Consider the following 26,425-nt stretch of genomic DNA (forward strand, 5'->3'; position numbering starts at 1 on the left):
CTCGTTGGTGAAATATCATCAATTCAGATGCATTTTTATTGTGTAAAAGCGCCAAAACATAAAAAACTATATAAATGTAGTATAGCAGTAAATGTACTGACCCGAAGAATAAAGCGACCTTATCAATTTTACCACACGTGGAACAGCATAAAAAAAGTAAAAACAATTCCTGAATTGTTGGTTTTTGTTTGTTCTGCCTCCCAAAAATAGGAGTAGAAAGCGATCAAAAAATGTCACGTGCCTGAAAATGATACCAATAAAACCGTCAACTTGTCCCGCAAAAAACAAGCCCTTACATGACTCTCTCAGCCGAAATATGGAAAAATTATAGCTATCAAAATATGGGGATGCAAAAACTAGTCTTTGCAAAAAAAAGCGTCTTTTATGAATATGAATCTGGTATCGTTGTAATCGCACCAACCCGAAGAATAAAGTCGTCTAATCACTTATACCACACGAGGAACAGCGTAAAAAATAAGCTCTAGCATTAGAGTTACGGTTAGACCACGGCCTCATTATCAGTATTCGGTCAGTATTTTTTCTCAGGAGTGGGAACCAAAGCCAGGAGTGGGTGATAAATGCAGAGTTGGTGACTTGTTTCTATTCTACCTTTTCTCTGATTGCTCCTCTCCTGGTTTTGTCTCCCACTCCTGAGAAAAAATACTGACCAGATACTGATAATGGGGCCCTGGCCTTAGGGTTGTTTTAGGGTTAGGGTTGTGTTGACGTTGGGATTTTTTCAAAAAGTAAAGAAAAAAAAAAAAATGATGACGATATGGTGACTAGTCTTGAGCACAAGTGCTCGCTACTTGAGTATGCGTCGGGTGCCGGGTATGCACTGAGTATCGCAGGTGCTCAAGTGACATGCTCGAGTCTCTGCCCCATATGTTTCACGGCTGTTATACAGCCAAAAGAAAAAAACACATGGGGATTGCCTGCTATGCATCGGCAATCCCTGCATGTTTTTTTTTGTTGTTTTTTTGAGTGTCTAAAAACCGTGAAACATGCGAGGCGGGGACTCGAGCATGTCACTTGAGCACCTGCGATACTCAGTGCATACCCGGCACCCGACGCATACTCAAGTCACTCGAGCCCCCGCGATACTTGTTTCATACCTGAGTACCTGATGCAAACTCAAGTAGCGAGCACTTGCGCTTAAGACTAATGACAACATATTCAATATGATGACATAATGTTATCAAACTCTGTGTTCTGTGTCGTACCTCTGGGTTCAAAATGTTCACTATACCCTGTGACAAAGTCACTGGCAAAGTACTGGAGGGAAGATGTGTAGCACTGAGATTAGGAGCTCCAGTAATTAAATATAGGAAAAAGGTTCCAGCACACGAAGGGGTTACTCAGCCATCTTTAGTTCTAAGGTGGTTAAACACATGTAGAAAGGAAGGAGGTCAGAGGATAAAATCCCAGCCTTTTAGAGCATTTGTGTGTAGGGTGGGTTTGGAGGTGAAAGCTCTGAGCTGTTTTGTCATGTGAAGGAAAGACAAACCTTGAGTTGTTTGTTCCTGAAGCGGGCGGTTACTTGTAGCTACAAGGACTGTGCCATACGTTATGTTTTGTTTTTCCGGTTAGGCCAGGAAGGCCGTGTTTGTTTTTGCTGTGGTTTATGCAGCATTCTTAATAAACCCAGCGAAGATTTAAAGAGACAATGTTCCTGTGTACCGCTATATGCAACCAAGTGAGCCGATCTACAACAACCCCTTGATAAAATCCTTGGGGGGTCTAGTTTCCAAAATGGGGTCACTTGTGGGGAATGTCCACTGTTTAGGTGCATCAGGGGCTCTCCAAATGCGACATGGCGTCCGCTCTCGATTCCTGCCAATTTTGCATTCAAAAAGTCACACAGTGCTCCTTCCCTTCTGAACCCTGCCGTGCGCGCAAACAGTGGTTTTTCCCCACATATCAGGTATTGGCGTACTCAGGAGAAATTGCACAACAAGTTTTGGGGTCCATTTTCTCCTCTTACCCTTGTGAAAATAAAAAATTTGGGGCTAAAAGATCATTTTTGTGAAAAATGTTAAATGTTCATTTTTTTCTTCCACATTCCAAAAATTCCTGTGAAGCACCTGAAGGGTTAATAAACTTCCTGAATGCTGTTTTGAGCACCTTGAGGGGTGCAGTTTTTAGAATGCAGTCACTGTTGGGTATTTCTGTCATATAGTCACTTCCACCTCCTATCCACGATCTGTCACAAACTCTCGCAACCCTTCAAACCTTATTCCCATCCGCCCAGCCCCCGCCTCCCCAGTCCCACTAACAGGATCTCTATGCAATGCTCGCTCCGTGTGCAACAAACTTTCCTACATCCATGATCTTTTCATTACTAACAAACTCTTCTTCATCGGCATCACCGATACCTGGCTCACCACCTCTGACACGGCGTCCCCAGCTGCACTTTCGTACGGTGGATTCCATCTTTCTCACACACCCCGCTCCAATTTCAAGCATGGTGGAGGAGTAGGTTTTCTCCTGTCAGGCAACTGCTCCTTCACCCATATCCCACTGCCACCCTCCATTACTCTCCCCTCCTTTGAAGTACACTGTGTGCTCATCTACTCCCCCCTCCAACTGGCCGTCGTTTACCGCTCCCCAGGACTAACCACCACCTTCTTTGACCACTTCAACACCTGGCTGCTTAATTTCCTTTCGGATGACATCCCCACTGTCATCATGGGTGACTTCAACATCCCCATTGACACTTCCCACTCATCTGTCTCGAAGCTTCTATTCCTCACTTCCTCCTTCAGCCTTGCTCAATGGTCTTCAGCCCCCACTCACAAAGATGGCCACACACTGGACCTCATCTTCACCCTCCTCTGTTCCCTATCTAACCTCTCAAGATCACCTCTCCCTCTTTCTGACCACAACTTACATTCTCTTACCTCTCCTCTCCAGGTACACAAGCCACACTCCACAAACTTGCACACCCTCACAGAAATCTCAAACACCTTGACCTACACTCAATCTCTGAATCCCTTCTCCCTCTCACAGGCATAAGTTCATTACACAATGCAAATGCTGCTGCCACTTTATATAACACCTCAATAGCTGCAGCTCTCAAATCGGTCGCCCCCTCACACGTATCACAGCTCGCCCATTCAACCGGCAACCCTGGCACACCAACCTGACTAAAGAACTGCGAAGGGCCTCCAGGGTTGCTGAGTGGAAATGGAAAAGGCCCCACTCCAACGAGCACTTCATTGCATTCTAACAGTCCCTCACTACCTTCAAGTCCACACTTACTGCAGCAAAACAAACATACTTCTCATCTCTCATATCATCCCTGTCTCACAACCTTAAACAGCTATTCAAAACTTTCAGTTCTCTCCTCTGTCCCCCAGCGCCTCCTTCATCTCCTCTCATCTCAGCCGAAGACTTTGCCACATTCTTCAAGCAGAAGGTTGACACTATCAGACATATCTTTTGACTAAAGTCCCCACAGCCCCTCCTCACACCTACTCAACCATCCTCCTCCAAAACCAGCTTCTCCACCATTACAGACAATCAATTCTCCTCTTTACTCTCCAAATCACACCTCACCACCTGCAAACTTGACCCAGTCCCATCCCACCTCATCCCTAACCTTAACACTATTCTCATCCCAACCCTAACCCACCTTTTCAACCTGTCACTAACAACTGGTGTCTTCCCCTCATGTTTCAAACATGCCTCGATCACACCCATCCTCAAAAAGCCATCCCTTGACCCATCCTCTCTGTCTAGCTATCGCCGCATATCACTTCTCCCCTATGACTCAAAACTACTGGAACAACACGTCCATTCTGAACTGTCCTCCCACCTCTCCTCTTTGACCGCCTCCAATCTGGCTTCCGACCGCACCACTCCACTGAAACTTCCCTGACTAAAGTCACCAACGACCTACTAACTGCCAAATCCAAGCAACACTACTCTGTCCTCCTCCTCCTGGACCTGTCATCTGCCTTTGACACAGTCGACCATTCCCTCTTACTACAGACTCTCATCTCTTGGCATCATGGACTTGGCCCTATCTTGAATCTCTTCATACCTAACTGACCGGACATTCAGTGTCTGCCACTCACACACCACCTCCTCATCTCGCCCCCTCTCTGTCAGTGTCCCCCAAGGTTCAGTCCTAGGACCCCTGCTCTTCTCCATCTACACCTTCGGCCTGGGACAGCTCATAGGGTCTCATAGCTTTCAGTATCACCTCTATGCTGATGACACACAGATCTACCCCTCTGGAACCGATTTCTCCTCCTTACTAACCAAAATCCCACAATGTCTGTCCGCTATTTTATCCTTCTTCTCTGACAGGTTTCTAAAACTTAACATAGACAAAACTGAATTCATCATTTTTCCACCGTCTCACTCAACCCCCCCCAACTGACCTATCCATCAAAGTCAATGGCTGCCCAATCTCCCTAGTCCCGCAAGCCCGCTGCCTCAGGGTAACCCTGGACTCTAACCTCTCCTTTAAACCACATATCCAAGCCCTTTCCACTTCCTTCCGACTCCAACTCAAAAAATATCTCCCGGATCCGCACATTCCTCAACCACGAATCTGCAAAAACACTAGTGCACGCCCTCATCATCTCCTGCCTTGACTACTGCAACCTCTTGCTCTGTGGCCTCCCTTCTACCACTCGCACACCTCCAATCTATCCTAAACTCTGCTGCCCGACTAATCCACGTGTCCCCCGCCTCTCCTCTCTGTCAATCCCTTCACTGGCTCCCCATTGCCCAGAGACTCCAGTGTAGGGCCAGCAATGGCAGCCCTGGGAGCAGCAGTACAGTATATCACTATAACCATAGTGAGCATCCAGGAGATGTGTGGCTGGCATGACCGTGCTGTTTATGTGGCAGAAGCCACATGATATAAAGACAAAGTAGCACTCTGTAGTGCTAAAGCATGGAAACATGAAATACATGGAATTTGAATGTCATTACTGCTTTAGATAATAAGAAAAAAATGGAGATGTTTAGCACATAATTTGGCCAATTCATGCAAACCCAGCAGCCAACGACAAGGCACTTTCCGGTTTGCTGGGAACTGATCTAATGTGAATCCTCTGCTAGGCTAAAGCCTGAATTTATGGGTAGCTAGGATCCTGCTGCAATTAAATCCACCACAGGCTGGAGGGTGGAGCGCTCGGTCAGAGAGACAATATACAAATAGCAAAAACTGTCACTTCCAAATCAGAAAACTGGTGTGTACAAGGCCACTCTGGAGCGGGGCTGCGCCCACTAGTCGGGTTCTGCCCGGGAGTATGTATAATGCATATATCATCGCCTTCCCCGGGTCAGAAACCAGCGACTCCGCACAGTGCCCAGTCTCTGCGCTGGAGGATTTATAAGTCTGCAGTTACACAGTGACCCGACAACCCCTTACAGCAGGGGTCTCAAACTCGGCTTGGTATATGGGCCGCACACGGAAAAAAATTTAATTTGGGGGGGCGCATTCTTTGCAGGACAAAGTGACATTTTTAGTGATACCATTTTTTTCTATACACCTTCTAAACATTTTTGCTGTTTTATTTTTTATAGCTTGAGTCTTTGTGGATGTGGCGATAATAAAACATGCACTTTTTTTGTTTACTTTAGTTTATACAGTACAGACCAAAAGTTTGGACACACCTTCTCATTTAAAGATTTTTCTGTATTTTCGTGACTATGAAAATTGTACATTCACACTGAAGGCATCAAAACTATGAATTAACACATGTGGAATTATATACTTAACAAAAAAGTGTGAAACAACTGAAAATATGTCTTATATTCTTGGTTCTTCAAAGTAGCCACCTTTTGCTTTGATGACTGCGTTGCACTCTCTTGGCATTCTCTTGATGAGCTTCAAGAGGTAGTCACCGGAAATGGTTTTCACTTCACAGGTGTGCCCTGTCAGGTTTAATAAGTGGGATTTCTTTCCTTATAAATGGGGTTGGGACCGTCAGTTGTGTTGTGCAGAAGTCAGGTGGATACACAGCTGATAGTCCTACTGAATAGACTGTTAGCTGCTTTTTTCTTGCCATAATACAAATTCTAAGTAAAGAAATACGAGTGGCCATCATTACTTTAAGAAATGAAGGTCAGTCAGTGTGAAAAATTGGGCAAACTTTGAAACTGTTCCCAAGTGCAGTTGCAAAAACCATCAAGATCTACAAAGAAACTGTCTCACATGAGGACCGCCCCAGGAAAGGAAGACCAAGAGTCACCTCTGCTTCTGAGGATAAGTTTATCCGAGTCACCAGCCTCATAAATCGCAGGTTAACAGCAGCTCAGATTAGAGACCAGGTCAATGCCACACAGAGTTCTATCAGCAGACACATCTCTACAACAACTGTTAAGAGGAGACTTTGTGCAGCCGGCCTTCATGGTAAAATAGCTGCTAGGAAACCACTACTAAGGACAGACAACATGCAGAAGAGACTTGTTTGGGCTAAAGAACACAAGGAATGGACATTAGACCCGTGGAAATCTGTGCTTTGGTCTGATGAGTCCAAATTTGAGATCTTTGGTTTCAACCACCGTGTCTTTGTGCGACGCAGAAAAGGTGAACGGATGGACTCTACATGCCTGGTTCCCACCGTGAAGCATGGAGGAGGAGGAGGTGTGATGGTGTGGGGGTGCTTTGCTGGTGACACTGTTGGGGATTTATTCAAAATTGAAGGCATACTGAAGCAGCATGGCTACCACAGCATCTTGCAGCAGCATGCTATTCCATCCAGTTTGCGTTTAGTTGGACCATCATTTATTTTTCAACAGGACAATGACCCCAAACACACCTCCAGGCCGTGTAAGAGCTATTTGACCAAGAAGGAGAGTGATGGGGTGCTACGCCAGATGACCTGGCCTCCACAGTCACCAGACCTGAACCCAATCGAGATGGTTTGGGGTGAGCTGGACCGCAGAGTGAAGGCAAAAGGGCCAACAAGTGCTAAGCATCTCTGGTAACTCCTTCAAGATTATTGGAAGACCATTTCCGGTGACTACCTCTTGAAGCTCATCAAGAGAATGCCAAGAGTGTGCAAAGCAGTCATCAAAGCAAAAGGTGGCTACTTTGAAGAACCTAGAATATAAGACATATTTTCAGTTGTTTCACACTTTTTTGTTAAGTATATAATTCCACATGTGTTAATTCATAGTTTTGATGCCTTCAGTGTGAATGTACAATTTTCATAGTCATGAAAATACAGAAAAATCTTTAAATGAGAAGGTGTGTCCAAACTTTTGGTCTGTACTGTATATAGAGCAGCATTTTTAGTGGCAAAATATTTTTTCATGCTTTATTTTGAAGTTTTTGTACCAAAATCTAGTAGTAACGTGCCCCACCCTGGTCTGCGTCTTGTAATGTCCCCCATCTTTGTCCCCATCGTGTTGTAATATTCCATGCTGGGCCCCATATTGTCGTAATGTCACATACCGGTCCCCATATTGTAGATATGTCCTCATCTTGTAGCAATGCCCCATCCTGGTCCCCATCTTGTTGTAATGTCCCCATCTTCTAGGAATGTCCCCATCCTGGTCCCCCTCTTGTAGTACTGTCCCCAGCCTGGTCCCCATGTTTTAGGACTGTCCCCAGCCTGGTCCCCATGTTTTAGGACTGTCCCCAGCCTGGTCTCCATGTTTTAGGACTGTCCCCAGCCTGGTCCTCATCTTTTAGGACTGTCCCCAGCCTGGTCCCCATCTGTTAGGACTGTCCCCAGCCTGGTCCCCATGTTTTAGGACTGTCCCCAGCCTGGTCCCCATCTGTTAGGACTGTCCCCAGCCTGGTCCCCATGTTTTAGGACTGTCCCCAGCCTGGTCCCCAACATTTTAGGACTGTCCCCAGCCTGGTCCCCACCTTTTTAGGACTGTCCCCAGCCTGGTCCCCACCGTTTTTAGGACTGTCCCCAGGCTGGTCCCCACCGTTTTAGGACTGTCCCCAGCCTGTTCCCCACCGTTTTAGGACTGTCCCCAGCCTGGTCCCCACCGTTTTAGGGCTGTCCCCAGCCTGGTCCCCACCGTTTTAGGGCTGTGCCCAGCCTGGTCCCCACCGTTTTAGGGCTGTCCCCAGCCTGGTCCCCACCGTTTTAGGGCTGTCCCCAGCCTGGTCCCCACCGTTTTAGGACTGTCCCCAGCCTGGTCCCCACCGTTTTAGGGCTGTCCCCAGCCTGGTCCCCACCGTTTTAGGGCTGTCCCCAGCCTGGTCCCCACCGTTTTAGGACTGTCCCAGCCTGGTCCCCACCGTTTTAGGACTGTCCCCAGCCTGTTCCCCACCATTTTAGGACTGTCCCCAGCCTGGTCCCCATCTTGGAGGACTGTCCCCAGCCTGGTCCCCACCGTTTTAGGGCTGTCCCCAGCCTGGTCCCCACCGTTTTAGGGCTGTCCCCAGCCTGGTCCCCATCTTGGAGGACTGTCCCCAGCCTGGTCCCCACCGCTTTAGGGCTGTCCCCAGCCTGGTCCCCACCATTTTAGGGCTGTCCCCAGCCTGGTCCCCACCGTTTTAGGGCTGTCCCCAGCCTGGTCCCCACCGTTTTAGGACTGTCCCCAGCCTGGTCCCCACCGTTTTAGGACTGTCCCCAGCCTGGTCCCCACCGTTTTAGGACTGTCCCCAGCCTGGTCCCCACCGTTTTAGGACTGTCCCCAGCCTGGTCCCATCTTGGAGGACTGTCCCCAGCCTGGTCCCCACCGTTTTAGGACTGTCCCCAGCCTGGTCCCCATCTGTTAGGACTGTCCCCAGCCTGGTCCCCATCTGTTAGGACTGTCTCCAGCCTGGTCCCCATCTGTTAGGACTGTCCCCATCTATTAGGACTGTCCCCAGCCTGGTCCCCATCTTGGAGGACTGTCCCCAGCCTGGTCCCCATCTTGGAGGACTGTCCCTTATGCCGTTCTACACATACAAGAGAAAAAAAAAGATTCTTCTCACCTGTCCTCCGTTCCCTCGGCGTCTTTTCTGCACCTGTGGCCCGCAGGCACCATAGACCCCGATCCAGGAGCTGTCGGCAGCTGCGCTTCAGTTCAGTGTACTGCCGCGCAGAGACCGGCTCTCTGTACAGCAATACCAGTGGCAGCCGCCGGCCTATCAGAGGCCAGCAGCTGACATCTGCGCGTGTCAGTGACGTCATACACTGCTGCGCTGGGACGCAGATGTCAGCTGCTGGCCTCTGATAGGCCGGCGGCTGCCACTGGTATTGCTGTGCAGAGCAGTACACTGAACTGAAGCGCAGCTGCCGGCAGCTTCTGGACCGGGCCGCCATCGGGGTCTATGGTGCCTGCGGGCCGCGTGTTTGAGACCCCTGCCTTACAGCAAGCCAACCATTTGCTTTGTGTGTAATACCAGGGTGAACCCAAGGTTATGGAATGATTTGTACTCACAGAACTATAATAAAACAATATATTTGTCACTTAGTTGATTTTCTTATAGAATGATCAGACTCGCAGAATTGCAAGAAATCAGTTCTGCAGTTTTGTAGGAAAGACTTTGCCCATAAACCAAAAGACTTTGCTAAAACATCTGAAAAGAATTCTGCCACCATCCCTTTCTTTTAGGAAGGATAATGGCCGTTCTCTTTCTTCCCTTTCAGAAGGCGTTTAATGTGTCCAGCGACTGCTCTGCACTTATACCGCTGGCAAACACCGCAATGAGGAGCGACGTCCAGGAAAGTCAGGCGCGCGGCTTACTACGTCTGGGGAGGCGCAAAGAAGCGCTGGAGAGCGCAGAACTGCTGGGAATGGAATTGGAGACATTATAGGGAAACATTATTTGTCCAACTTGAGAAGAAAAAGTTGCTTTATTATGTTTAAAAGTAAAAATGGATGAAACTTACTATTATGCTCTAGTTAAAAAAAAGGTATGGAAAAGTTGTCATATTTGCATTCGTCCAGGATCTCCTTCTGCCAGTGACACCTATGTGGGAATGGAGCTGCCAACACCTGGGACCAGCGCTGATATAGTGTTGTGGGAAAACGCTGCAAAGTCAGAATGCTTTAAAAAATAAGTGTTGTGTAGGGGGGGCATGTCCGGCAGCCATTGGGTGCGTATGTGTCCAAGGGGGCTCCGAGCTACACAGAGGGCTCATCCCGGCATGGAGGGCCATCAGTGTGACTCCTCTTGGTTACAAGAAGCTTATGGGCCCATTTTCAGATGAGTTTGGCTGTGCTCCATTAGCATGGCCTACGCGATGCTCAGAGTTGCGGCCTCACTTGAGCTGAGGTGGGAGACCAGAGGACCTTGTCTGCCATTGTCCTGTTACGAATGGGCCCCAGACTGTGAGACCCGACTCAGAAACACATGGCCCCTTAGCAGCGCTTCACTAATTGGTACTGTCCCTTGCCACAAGATGGCGTAGTTGGCCCAGACGAAGGGTGCAGTTGTAGGTAGACATTGTTCCCCCTGATACCATCACCTATTTACCAGCGCTCAGAGGGAGAGCGAGAGGAGACTGAGGAACAGGGCACAGATACGCCCTCACAGACATTATCGGGCGCACTTACAGTCTGATGTCAGCCATACCAGTGCAAGTGGCAGTGTAGCACCCTGAGGATTCGGCTGCTACAGGGGTATTGCACCTCAACCCAGAGGTGTGATATTCCACTCCCGGGTAAGGATGGAGTGTGGAACTGAGCTCGGTAGGCTGCATGCACTACACACATCCCATTTCCGAGGAGCAGACCGACGGTACTCCCACTTAGAAATGTGCAGGTACGACCGAGTCTGTTCCTGGCTGGAGTGGGAGGGGGGTGGTACATCCCAAGTAGTGTAGGGGCAGATAGGGGGAGCAGCCTGGGTAAAGTTAGGAGCTCATTGGGTGCTGGTCACCTGAGCTCACACATAGAGGGTGTATATAAGGTGGGCACCAACTAAGAACAGGGTCAGATGCAGAGAACAAGTCAGGAGCAGAGGAGAAGGAAAGACCCAGAGTGAGAGAGGAGAAGAGAGAGACCCAGAGGCACAGAAGAACAGGACTCTAAGATCCCAAATTAAAACCCCGGGTGAAGAGTCGGCATCAGGGTATCGGAACCCAAGCTGGTGGGGGTAAAAACATTCCCCAGCCAGAGACCGGAGACCGTGGGCAGCGTTTGCCACGGTCACCCACCACATCCACCCCGAAGGAACACCACATGAAGGGTCAGGGAACCCAAGGCCAAGGGTGTCCCAACAGAAGGCCCGAGGGAGCTGGACCTAGGTGGATCACTGGTGGGGACGGCCAGTGAACGGGACAGAAGGAGAGCTCAGGGCCACGCTCCGGACTTGTTTGGGGGTTGGCTGGATCCAGGACCTGGTGGACGCAGCACGGCTCGGGTGGTCACTCGGAGCTGGAGTGACCAGTACAACATCTGCAGTAAGTAAACACCCTTAACTGCACAACCCGACTCTGTCTTCACTGCCGTCTGCACTGCACCACCACAACCCCCATCCTCTGCACCTGTTCCCCCTGAGGCTATACCCCACCCGTTGGGGGTTATACCATCTCAAGCTGCACCTGCACCATCAGCCTCAGCGGACCCTGCTGCAGCGGCGGCCACAGTGACCGCATCACAACGGGTGGCGTAGTCGACACAAAAGAACTCTTAATAACATCTGTAGGACTGCCACATAACACTGAGCTTGACGCCCTGGGCACGGGGCCGGGTCACAGCCGCTCGGAGACTACAACCCCCCCATCTGATCCGGTGCCGGGTATTCCCCTCAAAAAGGAATATGTCCCAGGGGGCGCGTCAACTTTGGCGTAGTCGGCAGGATTACGTGCCCGCAACACCCGGGTACTGCGTGCCTGAAGAAAAGTGCAAGTTTACCTCAGAAAGAAGTCTCCCGCCGGTTCCGGAGGGTCCACGCCAGCGGACCCCATCACAGGTCGTTTCCCGCCGATTGTCCGCCATTTCCAGCTTGTTCCCGCCATCTGCAGAGTTTCCCGCCACTGGGCGACGCTTCCCGCCAAATCCGAAGATTTCCCGCCTTGGAAGAGCAGCGGACGCCATTATGGGCGTGCCAAAGGAGGGCAAGAGGCCGCCTCCCATCGTGGGCCGGGACAGAAAATGGCGCCAAAAGTGGAAACCGCCCCCACCAACGGAGACTGTGATGCTGGAGGTGTCTGTCAGCGTGAAAGAACTACCCCTGGAGCTGACAGTCACCGAGTTGCCCCGGGACCGCCCTCGAAGTGGGAGGAGACGAGAGAAAAGAACGAAGATGGGTGCCGCCTGGAGCAGTCTGGAGCGAGCGCACCCGGAGGCAGGAAGCCTGGAGAGGAGCAGCAGAAAAGCTCACCCGGAGATGTCCAGAGAGCAGAGCAGCACCGGCCCGCTGGCCAGGAGCCTGCTGGAAGAAGAGCAGAGCAGCACCGACCCGTTGGTCAGGAGCCTGCTGGACACCACGACCCCACTAGGCCTAGTGGAGGTCCTTGCACAGCTCCCCCGAGACCGGGAGTGTGCACAGACTGCCCTGGAGGGCCTCGCACGGAGGATGGCCCGGGTACAGCGCGAGATATTGGCGGAATGGAGCCGGGAGATGGCCCAGCAAGCTGAAACCAAGACCCGGAGCACGCCAGCCAAGATGAGGAGACAGACCGCCTCTGAGGATGGCGCGGGAGGACCAAAGGCCGGAGACGGCGCCGAGAAGGGAGCCGAACGCATGGAGGCAGGTAAAGGGGACGTCTACACCCCAAGCCGGGACACCGCCCACCTGCCCCAGCTCCCCGTCGCAGAGCCCGAAAGTCCCCCTGCTGTGCCCGAAAACGCCATGTCACCGACGCAGACTAGGCCCCAACCGGAAGCCGCCGCCGCGACCCCTGTGACGTCACACGCCTCGACCCCGAGCGTGACCAAGCAGGAAGTACCACCAGCCTGGTTGCAAGGCCTAGTACCCCCGGGCGCCGCATCACCAACAGCGCCCCCTACCTCCGCGGAGCCTCCGGCCTGGTCGCAAGGCCAGGTAGCCCAGGGTGCCGCCGTCCTAACGGTGCCCTTCACCTTCCAGGTGCCCCAGGCCTGGCCGCAAGGCCTGGGCAACCCGGGCGCCACCACCACCGCGCCCGCACCCGTAAAACCAAGGGTGCCGCGTCTGGGAGAGGACTTGTTTGCCCAGCACACGTGGCCGGACGGGCAGCCTTTCATCTGGCCCCAGAAATATTACGAACTGGAGCACCAGAGGAGGGTTGGGGCCATGTGTGCACCCCTGATTCCGGCTCCGAAGCCCGTGATAAGGATCTCGCCTCCTCTGGAAGAAGCCCAATTTGAGTGGGACCCCACCGGAGAAGACCTAATGGGGTTCACTCAAGAAACCAGGGCAGCTGCAGCAGAGCGTGCTGAGTGTTGCCGACAGCAGCTCGAAGAGTTCGCACGGGAGCGGAGAGAGAGGCGGGTCCGGGAACAACAGGCCCAAGTACGGAGCGCCGAGCAGAAGAGCCGGACCAGGAGGGACCCCCGTGCAGCGCATTGTCCCCGCACCATCGGGACAGTGATCAAGTTCAACCAGCAGCATGGGTGGGGCTTCATCAGAGACCACAACACCCCCGGCGACGTTTTTGTAACGCGCAGAGACGTTGAGTCCCATCTGCCGGAGGGGCATAGAGGTCGTGACCTCTACATCGGAGACGAGGTCACCTTCACCCGGCACAAGTGTGCCAAAGGACCTTACGCCCTCCACGTACACCGCCTGACGGAGGAGGAGTTGCGGTGCGAGGAGGAGGAGCAAGAGGACCCGGACGGGTCTGAAGTTACCACCAGCTACAAGCAAAGAGCAGGAGGAAGACGCCGTTGAGTGCGGCAGAGCAGGTGCTGTAAATAGTTACCTGATCGGGGTATAAAGAAACTGAAACTGTTGTTACTAATATAGTCCCCGTTGGGACCAGCTGAGTGAACTGTTTACCCGTTAACCCCTTAATCCCTCAGGCTGAGGACTGTGAGCAGCCATTCCCTTTCCCTCCTTACCTGGCCGAGGACTGAGAGCGGCCAACTTTCCCCTGTATATAGTTGCGCTTCCTAAAGCGCCCCCTACCGGTTTTATAGAAAACCAGTTTTTCTAAGAGACTGTCGCACTTTTCCCGGACACACGTTGCACAGTGTCCGGAGGAAGAACCAGAAACAAGAGACGACGAGAAAGTTTTATCTGCTAAGATATGTTATTTATATAATGTTTTATATGTTTTATATGTTTATATGAAAATTTTGTATGTTTTGGTGTTGTTTTATGTCTTACAGCCCGAGGACGTGCTGTGATTTACCAGGGGGGAATGTAGCACCCTGAGGATTCGGCTGCTACAGGGGTATTGCACCTCAACCCAGAGGTGTGATATTCCACTCCCGGGTAAGGATGGAGTGTGGAACTGAGCTCGGTAGGCTGCATGCACTACACACATCCCATTTCCGAGGAGCAGACCGACGGTACTCCCACTTAGAAATGTGCAGGTACGACCGAGTCTGTTCCTGGCTGGAATGGGAGGGGGGTGGTACATCCCAAGTAGTGTAGGGGCAGATAGGGGGAGCAGCCTGGGTAAAGTTAGGAGCTCATTGGGTGCTGGTCACCTGAGCTCACACATAGAGGGTGTATATAAGGTGGGCACCAACTAAGAACAGGGTCAGATGCAGAGAACAAGTCAGGAGCAGAGGAGAAGGAAAGACCCAGAGTGAGAGAGGAGAAGAGAGAGACCCAGAGGCACAGAAGAACAGGACTCTAAGATCCCAAATTAAAACCCCGGGTGAAGAGTCGGCATCAGGGTATCGGAACCCAAGCTGGTGGGGGTAAAAACATTCCCCAGCCAGAGACCGGAGACCGTGGGCAGCGTTTGCCACGGTCACCCACCACATCCACCCCGAAGGCACACCACATGAAGGGTCAGGGAACCCAAGGCCAAGGGTGTCCCAACAGAAGGCCCGAGGGAGCTGGACCTAGGTGGATCACTGGTGGGGACGGCCAGTGAACGGGACAGAAGGAGAGCTCAGGGCCACGCTCCGGACTTGTTTGGGGGTTGGCTGGATCCAGGACCTGGTGGACGCAGCACGGCTCGGGTGGTCACTCGGAGCTGGAGTGACCAGTACAACATCTGCAGTAAGTAAACACCCTTAACTGCACAACCCGACTCTGTCTTCACTGCCGTCTGCACTGCACCACCACAACCCCCATCCTCTGCACCTGTTCCCCCTGAGGCTATACCCCACCCGTTGGGGGTTATACCATCTCAAGCTGCACCTGCACCATCAGCCTCAGCGGACCCTGCTGCAGCGGCGGCCACAGTGACCGCATCACAACGGGTGGCGTAGTCGACACAAAAGAACTCTTAATAACATCTGTAGGACTGCCACATAACACTGAGCTTGACGCCCTGGGCACGGGGCCGGGTCACAGCCGCTCGGAGACTACAACCCCCCCATCTGATCCGGTGCCGGGTTATTCCCCTCAAAAAGGAATATGTCCCAGGGGGCGCGTCAGCAGCACATGTAATATGCAGGTACTGTTATGGCTGACCTTATTCTGAGCATAGTACTCTGCTGCCCTCATGTGGTGAATGTGAAAACTGAAACATCTCTGCACATATAAATAAAAATGATTATTGTATCATAGCACCAACATATTCTGCAGCACTTTCCAATTAAGTAAGGACCTGTACAGACAATAAAAACAATACAATGTAACACATTTTATCCGTTACAGGAGGAGTGAGGGCCCTGCTCGCAAGCTTACAATTTATATACTGAACTCTCTCAGTATCTTAAGCTGTGCAAAGCCCCCCGCTCTCATTGTCTGATGCCGGTGAAATCTGCAGCATTAACTCTGGCTTTGTGGGGTCCGTCCTTTTCAGGCTCATTATAGCTCATTTGCTAATTCTACTTTGGCTACATGAATACAGTTCTCTATGAATTTGTCTGTCGCCCCTCCCCCATCAGATCCTCTTGTTTGTGTGTCTGGAGTAGATCATTAGTGATCCGGTCTCCTTGGGAAACTGTGCGATCTCCTTTTGCGTTGGATTCTATCCTTCTCTTCCTGCCCCTCTTGGAGTTGTACACCCCCGGTAGCACACCGGACCCTTACCTTATTCTGTGACAGAGACCACCTACTACACGGCTCATTAGAAGGGGAGATGTAGTGTCCGTCCTTTGCTCGGCTTCACCTGCATCCGGCTATTGCTAACCCGGGCTGTGGAGTCAGTAAGCCAAACCTCCGACTCCTCCATTTCCAGGCCTCCGGCTCCCTCATACACGGCTCATGTGTAAGTGATAAATTTACTGTAGCACAGATTCATCTCAGCTAAAAGTCTAGACCCTTAGATCAGGAATAGGACAGACATTTATAGGACATTTCATAACTTTACCAAATTCTTGTGCAAAAAATATTCCCCACAAACTACTGTACCCAATTTATTATATATTTTAGGAGTCTGAGCTGATCCATTTTATACGGATTCCACCAAAATGGGCTTCATCTCACAACAGAACAGCAGATAAGCTGCAACTTGTTAGGGTGCTTTCACCTTGCATTCTGTGTCCCCATCGGGGCATACTTCCGAAGTTCCCCAAAAAACAGGGTCCAGGCGTATTCACTGACTGGACATAGTAGACTGGGTCTGGATGTCTGTCTCCGGGAGGCGTATACTGGACGTTCGCTCAGTTTGCATCATTGCAGTCTATGGCCCCTTTGGCGCATACTCCTGGACCTTGTTTTGTGGGGGTATTTCAGACATATTCCCAAATATCCACGGCTCTTTTTAGGGAATGTACTGATCTCCACCTATGGCCGGGATAGTTTCTTGGCTATGTACATTGCAGAGGGCATATCACATCCCTCCATCCCTTGCCCCTTGGGTCTGCACCTTACACCTTCATTGCAAAATTCTTCAACTGTAGAGACAGAGACTTTCTTCTTTGCTTGTCTCGAAAAGACCATATGTAGTTTGAGAATACTCGCTCAGTTCTGTCAAATTCCTGAAGGAACTCAACCTTATATACTCCATGTTCTCTCTGTCTCGCCTGAAGGTCATTGCTGACAACCAGTCTGACTTCTTTGAAATCCCACTGGAGGCGTTTTCACGTTATCTGTCTTCAGGTGGGCTTACTATTCAGTCTTTTGTACATATGCCCGGGTAGTTTCTATCCTAGTTATGCGCACCCTAAATTGTACCCTTTACAACATTGAAATTTATATAAAGAAGGTATGTGTGTATTCTTGTACTGTACGGCCAAGACATATGCAAACACTAAGAAAATAAGATCTAAACTGCACTATTGCTAAATAAAATGTACTTAGAAAAAATCACGGTTCTTAGCGCATAAATTGGCCAATTCATGTGTGCCCATCAACCACGGCAAGGTGACCTCCGCATGATGGGTAACTATTTTCCTAAACATGCCTCTCTTGGGCTATAAGCCTACAATTTTAAGTGGGCAGTTAGAAAGCAACACTAATTAAAAGCACCCTTGGGTTGATGGGTGTAGTGCAGAGTCAGAAAAGGAGGCAGTCAAAACCTCCATGGTAAACTGCAAGAAAACAAAAAACCTGACCACCACCTCTTGGCCCTTACAGAGTGCTGCTGTTCTTTCTTATTTTATGTTATGCAGTCATTGCAGCGTGCACCTGTTCACACTATATGGAGGGTGTTAGGGATCCGGGTGGTGGAACCTCTGTGCTGCGGTGCAAGGAGGGACCAGAGGAGCGTAACTAGGCATCTACTCGAACTGACCAAGGTTGCACGGCGGCTCAATCGACTCCGTGAACCAGGGAAGGACCGAGCAGAGGGACTAGGTGCTACTCTGGGCCAGTCCTTGTATGAGAGCAGGTGACTCCCATGGGTCAGAAGGCAGGGACTGACCAGTACAGCAGATGAGCACGGCAGGCAGACTGACAGGTGATCTGGGTAGACGGACTGGCTTACACCACAGGTAACTGGCAGGAGCCTCCGGGTAGGCTGGCTGGTAGGCACGGCAGGTAACTGGTACGTTCTCCGGGTAGGCAGGCAAGCCTGGCCCATAGACAGACTGGCGGGTTTGGACCGTAGGCAGACCATCGGGCTGGAGAGTGTATCTGGCTGGCGGACTGGACTGGTAGTCAGGCTGGCGAACTGGACTGGTAGTCAGGCTGGCGGACTGGACTGGTAGTCAGGCTGGCGGACTGGACTGGTAGTCAGGCTGGCGGACTGGACTGGTAGTCAGGCTGGCGGACTGGACTGGTAGTCAGGCTAGCAGCGGGACCTGAGGGCTGAAGCAGAGTTTAGAACACCGAGCTACAACCTTGCACAGGCACCTCCATTTTGGAGGAGGTTCCTTTTATATGATAAGACCTCCGGCCATTGGCCGGGGAGTTCTTAGGACGGCGCGTGCGGCCCCTTTTTAAGAGGGAGGGAGCGCGTGCCCTAAGCACAGTGCCCGGGAAGCTGCGCGCGCCGGCAGCAGCAGGAGAGCCGGAAGGTGCCGGGCCGGGAGCGCGGCGGTAAGGGGGACGGCGTCTCTGCCTATCAGGGGGCAGAGACGCCGATGCTACAGAGGTTCTGGTCAGGTTTTTGTTTTCTTGCCTCTCCCACATAGATCTTGCCCTGGTGCCGGACTCTGCCTTGGCTGCAGTCATTTTCTATTATTACCTCTGTTACTCCATCCCAGATCTTACTCCTCTCCCTGTTCCCCTCTTGGGAGGGTCCATTTCCAAGGCCACTGTGACATATAAATCCATCTTGTGTCTCTCTCCTTCTCCTTTTTTTATTTTAAAATAACAATAAGGACCGTATAATACAACAGGTATGGGATACTTTTGAAGCATTTGCTCATGATATCCTGGCTCCTGCTGTGAGGGATGTGGAGATGACTGAGGTATCACACAGGAGCTCCAGTACCTGTGGAGCATAAGTCCCAGTGGCCGGCAGCCTTACTTGTTACACTCCCTCTGCTTAGAGATGATGAGCAACATGGTCCTTTTATGTATGACAGGAATACTAAATGGGGACAAATGTGGTAAACTACTTACCTATATGGCAAATCGTTACTGTGACCCCGTGGTAATCAGGGCACTTAGGGGCGAGGAGAGGAGAACTAGAGGGGACCCTAAACATGTTCTGTCGGAGTTTGATAATTTTTACCAATCTTTATTCCTCATACAGGCCTGTTTATTACTTCAGTTTGATGTAAAAATTCTAGATAAAGTATTGGAAATTCCTCTGCGTTCATATATTCGGCAAATTATTCATTGTGACCAAACTGACATTGTGCCAGGAAAGTCGACAACCCTCAACCTCCAGCGTTTTTATTTATTTTTCTCTAAGGAGGACACGTTATGGTCTCACTTGATGCCAATAAAGCCTTCAGCTCTATTGAATGGTCTGTTCTTTGGGCGACCAAGCGTTGGATGGGCTTTCGGCCAGTGATTACTAAATGGGAGAAGCTCCTATACGCGGACACTGTGGTGCGTATATGCTTCCCCCTGATCCAGGGCGCGCAGCAGGGATGTCCGCTGTCCCCAATGCTGTGACTGTAGTGGGGCCACTGGCCGCCCTTATCCGCTCCACCCCAGAGATTCAGGGGTTTATCCCGGCCCCAACACACAGCAAACTTAGTCTCTACGCAGACAGCACTTTCCTGTACCTGCAAGGTGCTAACGTGTCAGTACCAGCAGCGCTGAATGTGATTGATGAGTGCGGCCTCTTCTCAGGTCTAAAAATCAACTGGGATAAGTCTTTTGTCTTCCCTGTAGACCTGAAAGTCCCCTCCAGACAAGCCTTCCTCCTATCTTTGATATGGGTTTCAAAGTTCTCTTAACTAGAAGTCCAAGTATCTACATATTTAGGTGAATTCGCTACACAGCTTCGCTCTTTTGTTGATTATAAAAGCTAAGATAAGGAGATAAGAGAAGTTACTCCTGTCGGTCGCGGCTCACATCAGGTTATATCCCCAATATATGTGAACTTCAATACCTTCAATAAGCGTAACTCCATCTTTTCCTCATTCATTTTGCAGGGTTACAGAACTGGGATCCATCGCCCGGTCCTGTAATATGCTCGGGTGAGGGGGTGGCTTTATCGGACCCTAGACTGTATTATTGGGCGTATTATTATCCTTTTGCGCATTATTGGTTTGTTCAGCTTTCCTGTATATGTAGGTGGAACAGGGATGACTTCCTGAGAGCCCTTGTGGCCATTGTTTGACCCTATGACCCAGAGATTAAACACCCTTTGCACATACTTTTTTGCTCCTCCAAGAGCATACATGGAAAGCTCTGGCCCGCAGGGTGATTTATATTTGGCTTGCGGCACCAGAACCGCCACCCCTATGTGGGGCCCATTACCCTGTATGGAGGACTATGTGGGGCACATTATACTGTATACTGATTGGCTCACGACTTTGTCCAAGTTTGTCATTTTGGCCCTCTGTGTGTTTGAGTTTGACATCCCTGTTCTAGAGGGCCCCTTCAATACATAACTGATTTTCATGCAGGTTATATCAATCTAGACCATGGTATGGAAACTTTTCTGTGCTCCTTTTTCTCACAATCATACCCCTCTCTGGCATAGCAGCACTCTTATTGAATTATTAGATTTGGAGTGAGGGCCTTTATGGGAAAGGGCAGGCTCGGTTTACCTGGGTCAGGTCTATGTGGCTGGTGACCCATTTCATGTTCTGAAGTGAAATCTTCTTTACCCTTCCATTTCCTACAGCTTAGACAAACTAATTCCTAGCTATTCCGAGAGAGCGGCTCAACTCTGTATCCTACATTGCACATATTACACCACAGCCACGATGAGTAGGGTCCAGCCCCAGTTCCTGGATGTATGCCTCATGTGCCGCAAGGGCCGGGGGACGTTCCTCCACCTTCTGTGACACTGTCCAGAGATTTGAGCTTACTGGCCAAGTTGGTTAGATTCCTACATGACAGTATGGAGAAGCCTGTCGCAGAGGACCCTGTAACCTGCCTTTTGGTTCTTGACCTTGAGGAGTGCCCGGGTCACTCCTAACTGCCTGCACTCTTTTGGGGCTGGTGGAAGGGTGAGAGCGTCGATACTCATATCTGGTGGCAGAGTTTGTGGTATGGTGGAGTGTTCGTCATTTTTTTCCTTCTTACTGTTCCTGGGTCTCACCCCCGGCCCATTCTCTGCTTCCTGGCCCCCAGTGGGAGCAGTTTATTTTTATTTTTTTATTATTAAAATAGTTTGATCCCAGGCCTTCATAATGTACAATCTCATGGCAGTGCACTTGGTATACGTGATATTTTCTTTGCACATCGGTCCCTCCTAGTTGTACATTTCAATGTTCGGTTCGGAAATGTTCATAGAATATTTAGACATTCGCCGAACATTTCCGAACACCATACTGTTCAATGTGGGGGGGGGGGGGGGACAAAAAAAAAAGCATATGCAACACCTTCACTCTGGCCCAAAAGCTGTCAAAACACATCAAATTAAGGGTGTAGACACCAGGAAAGTGGGTCAATTGATGCCAGAGTACAAATACTATATTTATTATTACTATTGCAGCGACATTTATTCCGTGGTGCTTTGCATGTGAAAAGGGGTCACCGACTGGTACAAGAGGAGAGAGGACCCTGCCTGCGAGGGTGCACAAACAATCTGCAAGGGATGGTTGAGGATACAGTAGGTCAGGGTACAGCTGGTTGTGCAAAAGTACGCTGGAGTGAGGGTTACCACATATTGTACGCTTGTCAGAAGTGGATCTTCAGCTTCTTTTTCAAGGTTTCCATGGTAGGCGACAGTCTGATGTGTTGGGGTACAGCGTTATCACAGTAGGGGAGATGCATGGAACAAATCTGGTGAGAGCCTAAATCACGGTAAGCTTCCAAGAGCTCACAACTGAGCAGATAAACCCCTGCACCGATTAATATGAAGGCGAAAGGCTTCTAATGACTGCAAGCTTCAACACAATGTTCACAAGGTAGACAGCAGTGGTGGTCGGTCTCCTACACAACGAGCTAACTCCATGATGATAGACGACAACATCTGCAAGTAGTTTGTATGTTCTCCCCGTGTTTGTGGGGGTTTCCTTCAGGTTCTCCGGTTACCTCCTCAGTAAAAAAGCAGTCATACAGCAGTGTTCACAGTTCAAAAAATTAGGGACTGACACCACCATTTGCGTGGCCAACAGTTTGGAGATGGTGCAGTTCGACCTCTTAGCTTTGTCATGTGTGGGAGGAAACAATCTTTTACGTGACCACAAATGCGGGACTGAGGGCGGGCTGTGGTGCTGATAGAGGGCGGAGTATGGTGAAACGGACAAACTGCTGGACCGTGAGTGAGGTGCAAGCACAGATGTAACAGTGGATTGAGAAACATGGTGTGCTCAGTGAAACAAACACAGCAGGCATGTCTGCTTCTGATACAGCTGACAGGCTCTCTTTCAGCCTGACTGGAGCGGGAACAGAACTAGAAGTTCTGCGGTGGGAGACCTGCATGACAATACTTGGCACGGTAACAGAGGAGGAGGAAGAAGCAGCTGATGCGGTTGATGGGGCAGCTGATGGTTGTTGAGGTCCGCATTTTAGCGCGGTAAGATTACCAGCGTAACACATGTTGTGTGCGCATGTGAAGGTTCATGCATGTAGTAGTCAAATTATTAGCACTTTTTCCCTCTACTGAGTTTTTTATCGCAAACTTTGCAGATAACGCGATCTGGCTCATCTTTGCGGTCTCAAAAAAAAAAAAAAGCCCAGACTAGGCAACCTTTGCCGCCCCTGCGAGCTGCAGACCAGCGACCGCTGCCGGTCACTGCCACGGTTGTTGCGAAGGATGCAGTGCTCCTCGTGTTTGCATTACTTTGTGTCTGCGCCATAGGACGCAACGTAACCTTCTCGTCTTCCTCCTCCACCTCCTCAGATGAGCTACTCAGCTGCGTACCTCTGGGTTCACACCAAGTTGGATGAACAACCTCATCATCCCATGTGCTATCCCATTCCTCACCTTCATAGTCACCCTCCTCCTCATCTTACCCCGACCGCACAGTACAGTCGAGGGTCACGGAACTACTCTTACTCAACCCCCCCCCCCCCGTATGGAGAGCAATATCTGTCCCAAACAATTTTAAGCGGAGATGTAGCCTGCTTTATATACCAATTTTGAGTTTATCAGGTCTGTGTACCCCTTTTGTGGAGAAAAATATCTGCACCAAAAAATTTATTTCACTAGAGTATAACTATTGTAAAGGAGACCAAAACCTCTTCAAATACAGCCAACCCAGCACATCGAGATCCAATCAGGAGTGTTCACATTTCCCTAAATTAGGGCCTAAAACCACCGAAGTGGCATCAATTTCACACAGTAGAAATTGTAGAATTAGGAAGGACACCTCTTCCCCTACAGCCAACCCAGTAGATGGAGATCTAATCAGGATTCCCCACATTTCCAAAAATTAGGGCCTAAAACCTGCAGCAGCAGCAAGAATAGGCACACAACCCACATCACAGACGCAATTCCGCAAGATCAATGCAGCACACTAAAAACTACAACATCGCCTACTCTGTACAGTCTGCAGTTATGGTGCAAAAGTCCTTGGAGATCCATGACTTGTTCATCTTGATGAAAGTTAGGCGGTCAACACTTTCATGGGACAGCCGGCTGCGCTTATCCGTCGGGACACGACCAGCAGCGCTGAAGACACGTTCTGAGGGAATGCTGGCTGTCGGGCATGATAAAACATCCAAGGCGTGACAGGCGAGCTCAGGCCATTGATCCATTTTTGAAGACCAAAATGTAAAAGGGTTAAAATCCTCCCTGATGGTATTCATATTGAGCTCTAGATACTCCTCCACCATCCTCTCCAGTCGTTTACCATGTGTCAAACTTGTACTCTGTTGTGCTGGTGCATGAGCTGGTCTAAAAATGTGTGAAAGGGCTCAGAAATTGCTTCTGCCACTTACGCTGCTGCTGCTAATGTTTTAGCGTTGACAAACTGACGTGCTGGAGGTTGAAAGACTACAGCTGCGACGCACACTGTGTGCCTCACTCCTATCTTGGGGAAAAGCTCTATTAAGGTTGCTTAAAAGCTTGTTTCGAAACTCCAACATTAGCAGGTCCCTTTCCAGGGCGGGAAGCATCTGGCAAAATTTAGTCTTATAACGTGGATCTAACAAGAGTGGCAACCCAGTAGTCAGCATTATTTCGAATCCTAACTATACGAGAATCATGTTGCTTATAGTGCATCAAGAAGGCACTTGTATGTCAGGCTCTTCCAGGTGATCCAAAGCCAGGCTCTGTTGCTGGCTGCGTAACACTGATGCTTTTTTCCTCAGTCCCCTCCTGCAAACCATGTTCAACAGAGAGGGGATGATTATCCTCTGACAGCTACTCGCCCATCACTTCTTCCTCCTCCTCCTCCATTTGTTCCTCGGCTCTTGCACCTTCACTAACAGTATGTCTGGTGTCACCAAACCCCTCGATCGCCGGAATCCACCGTCACTTGGCATCCGCCTGTGTGACAATAGTCTGGAACTTTGAGACATTCTTATCCCTTCCGCATCCTCCTCTTCTTCTGGGACAACCACCTCGTGCTGCACACTATTCAAATTCTGCTCCAGCATGTGTATGACCGGAATAGTGATGCTTATGATGGCATCGTCAGCGCTAACTATTTTAACCCCTTTCTGACCTTGTCAGTAATAGTACGTAGCTGTGCCCTGGGACTTATGGACCAGCTACGTATAATTACGCGCGCTGCGATCGTGCCCGCACACAAGCGGGGCGATCGCCGCTGGGTGTCAGCTGATTGTCACAGCTGACACCCGGCACATTGCGGTGGCAAGGGGGGAGGTGATCGGTATACTCTCCTCTCCTGCCGGCGTCCAGCGATGTCTGCGGCGGCTTCCGGATGTTGCCATGACGATCCGATGTCATCATGACAACATCCGGGTCACCAGGAGGCAGGACGTTCCTTTGGTCATGCGCAGTGCGCGACCAAAGTAATGTCTCCCCGGTGTGCAGCGATGACAGGCTGCATGACAAAGAGAGCTGCTGCTCTCTATGCCATGCAGCCGATCAGGCTACAAAAAGTGAAAGTCCCATAGTGGGACAATGTGTAAAAGTAAAAAAAAAAAGTAGAAAAGTGGAAAAAAAAAAAAAAATTTTTTAAAAATTGTAGAAATATAAAAAAGTAAAAAATAATCCCCAAAAAATAAAAATATATTGAACCCATAATATTTATTTATTATGAAAAAAAAAAATAAACCAATAAAAGTACACATATTTGGCATCGCCGTGTCCGGAACGACCTGACCTATAAAACTGTCCCACTAGTTAACCCCTTTAGTGAACATAGTAAAAAAAAAAAAGAAATAAAACGAAGCAAAAAATAATGCTTTATCATCATACCGCCAAACAAAAAATGGAATAAGACGCAATCAAAAAGACGAATGTAAATAAAAATGGTACCGCTAAAAACGTCATCTTGTCCCGCAAGAACACAAGCCACCACACAGCAACATTGTCCGAAAAAAAAAAGTTATAGCTCTCCGAATACACTGTGTTCCAAATTATTATGCAAATAATATTTTCTTAGATTTTCCCAAATTACCTATATGAATTGCAGTCATTGTAATTTTCCAGTCAAATAACTATTAGAGTACAATTGAAAGGTTTTTGTACAAACTGCCTATGATAACAGTATATTTTTTAAAAAATAAAACACTCAAACTGCACTCAAAATGCATGTTCCAAATTATTATGCACAGCAGAGTTTTCAACCTTTTCATTTTAATAAAGAACAAAAAAATGGGCATTTTTGAAATTATAAGCATTAGCAGGTTATTACACACTAAAATCAAACAGTTTTCAACTTAAAACTTTATTCTAGGTGATGTTACATTTGCACATAGGACCCCTTGTTCGAAAGGAGCTTCTGAACTCTCTCATTCATTGAATTTGTCAGGTTTTGGATGGTTTCTGCTTCAATTGTTTTGCATGAGGACAGAATACCCTCCCAGAGCTGTTGCTTAGATGTGAACTGCCTCCCGCCATCATAGACACTCCTTTTGATGATGCTCCAGAGGTTCTCAATGGGGTTGAGGTCAGGTGAGCATGGGGGCCACACCATAAGTTTGTCCCCTTTTATGCCCATAGCAGCCAGAGATGCAGATGTGTTATGTGCAGCATGAGACGGGGCATTATCATGCATGAAAATGATCTTGCTGCGGAATGCACGGTTCTTCTTCTTGAACCATGGCAGGAAGTGTTGTTTGAGAAACTCAACATACATTATGGAGTTCATCTTTACCCCTTCAGGGATCCTAAAAGGGCCGACAATCTCTCTCCCCATGATTCCAGCCCAAAACATTACTCCACCTCCTCCTTGTTGGCGCCGTAGCCGTGTTTGTGTGACACCCAGGGGTCTGGTTGCCACAGTGATAGAGATATTACGTCTGAGAGCAGGTGGGAGGTCTCTTGGTCAGGAATCCTATGCATGCCACACCTCCTGCCCAGTCCTGGGAGGGGAAGAACTTCCCCTGTATAAACCTGGGGCTGAGGCAGGGTTAGAG

Source organism: Phyllobates terribilis, unplaced genomic scaffold (genome assembly GCF_046119375.1).
Source record: "Phyllobates terribilis strain yellow unplaced genomic scaffold, ASM4611937v1 Scaffold_125__1_contigs__length_5108534, whole genome shotgun sequence".
NCBI lineage: Eukaryota > Metazoa > Chordata > Amphibia > Anura > Dendrobatidae > Phyllobates > Phyllobates terribilis.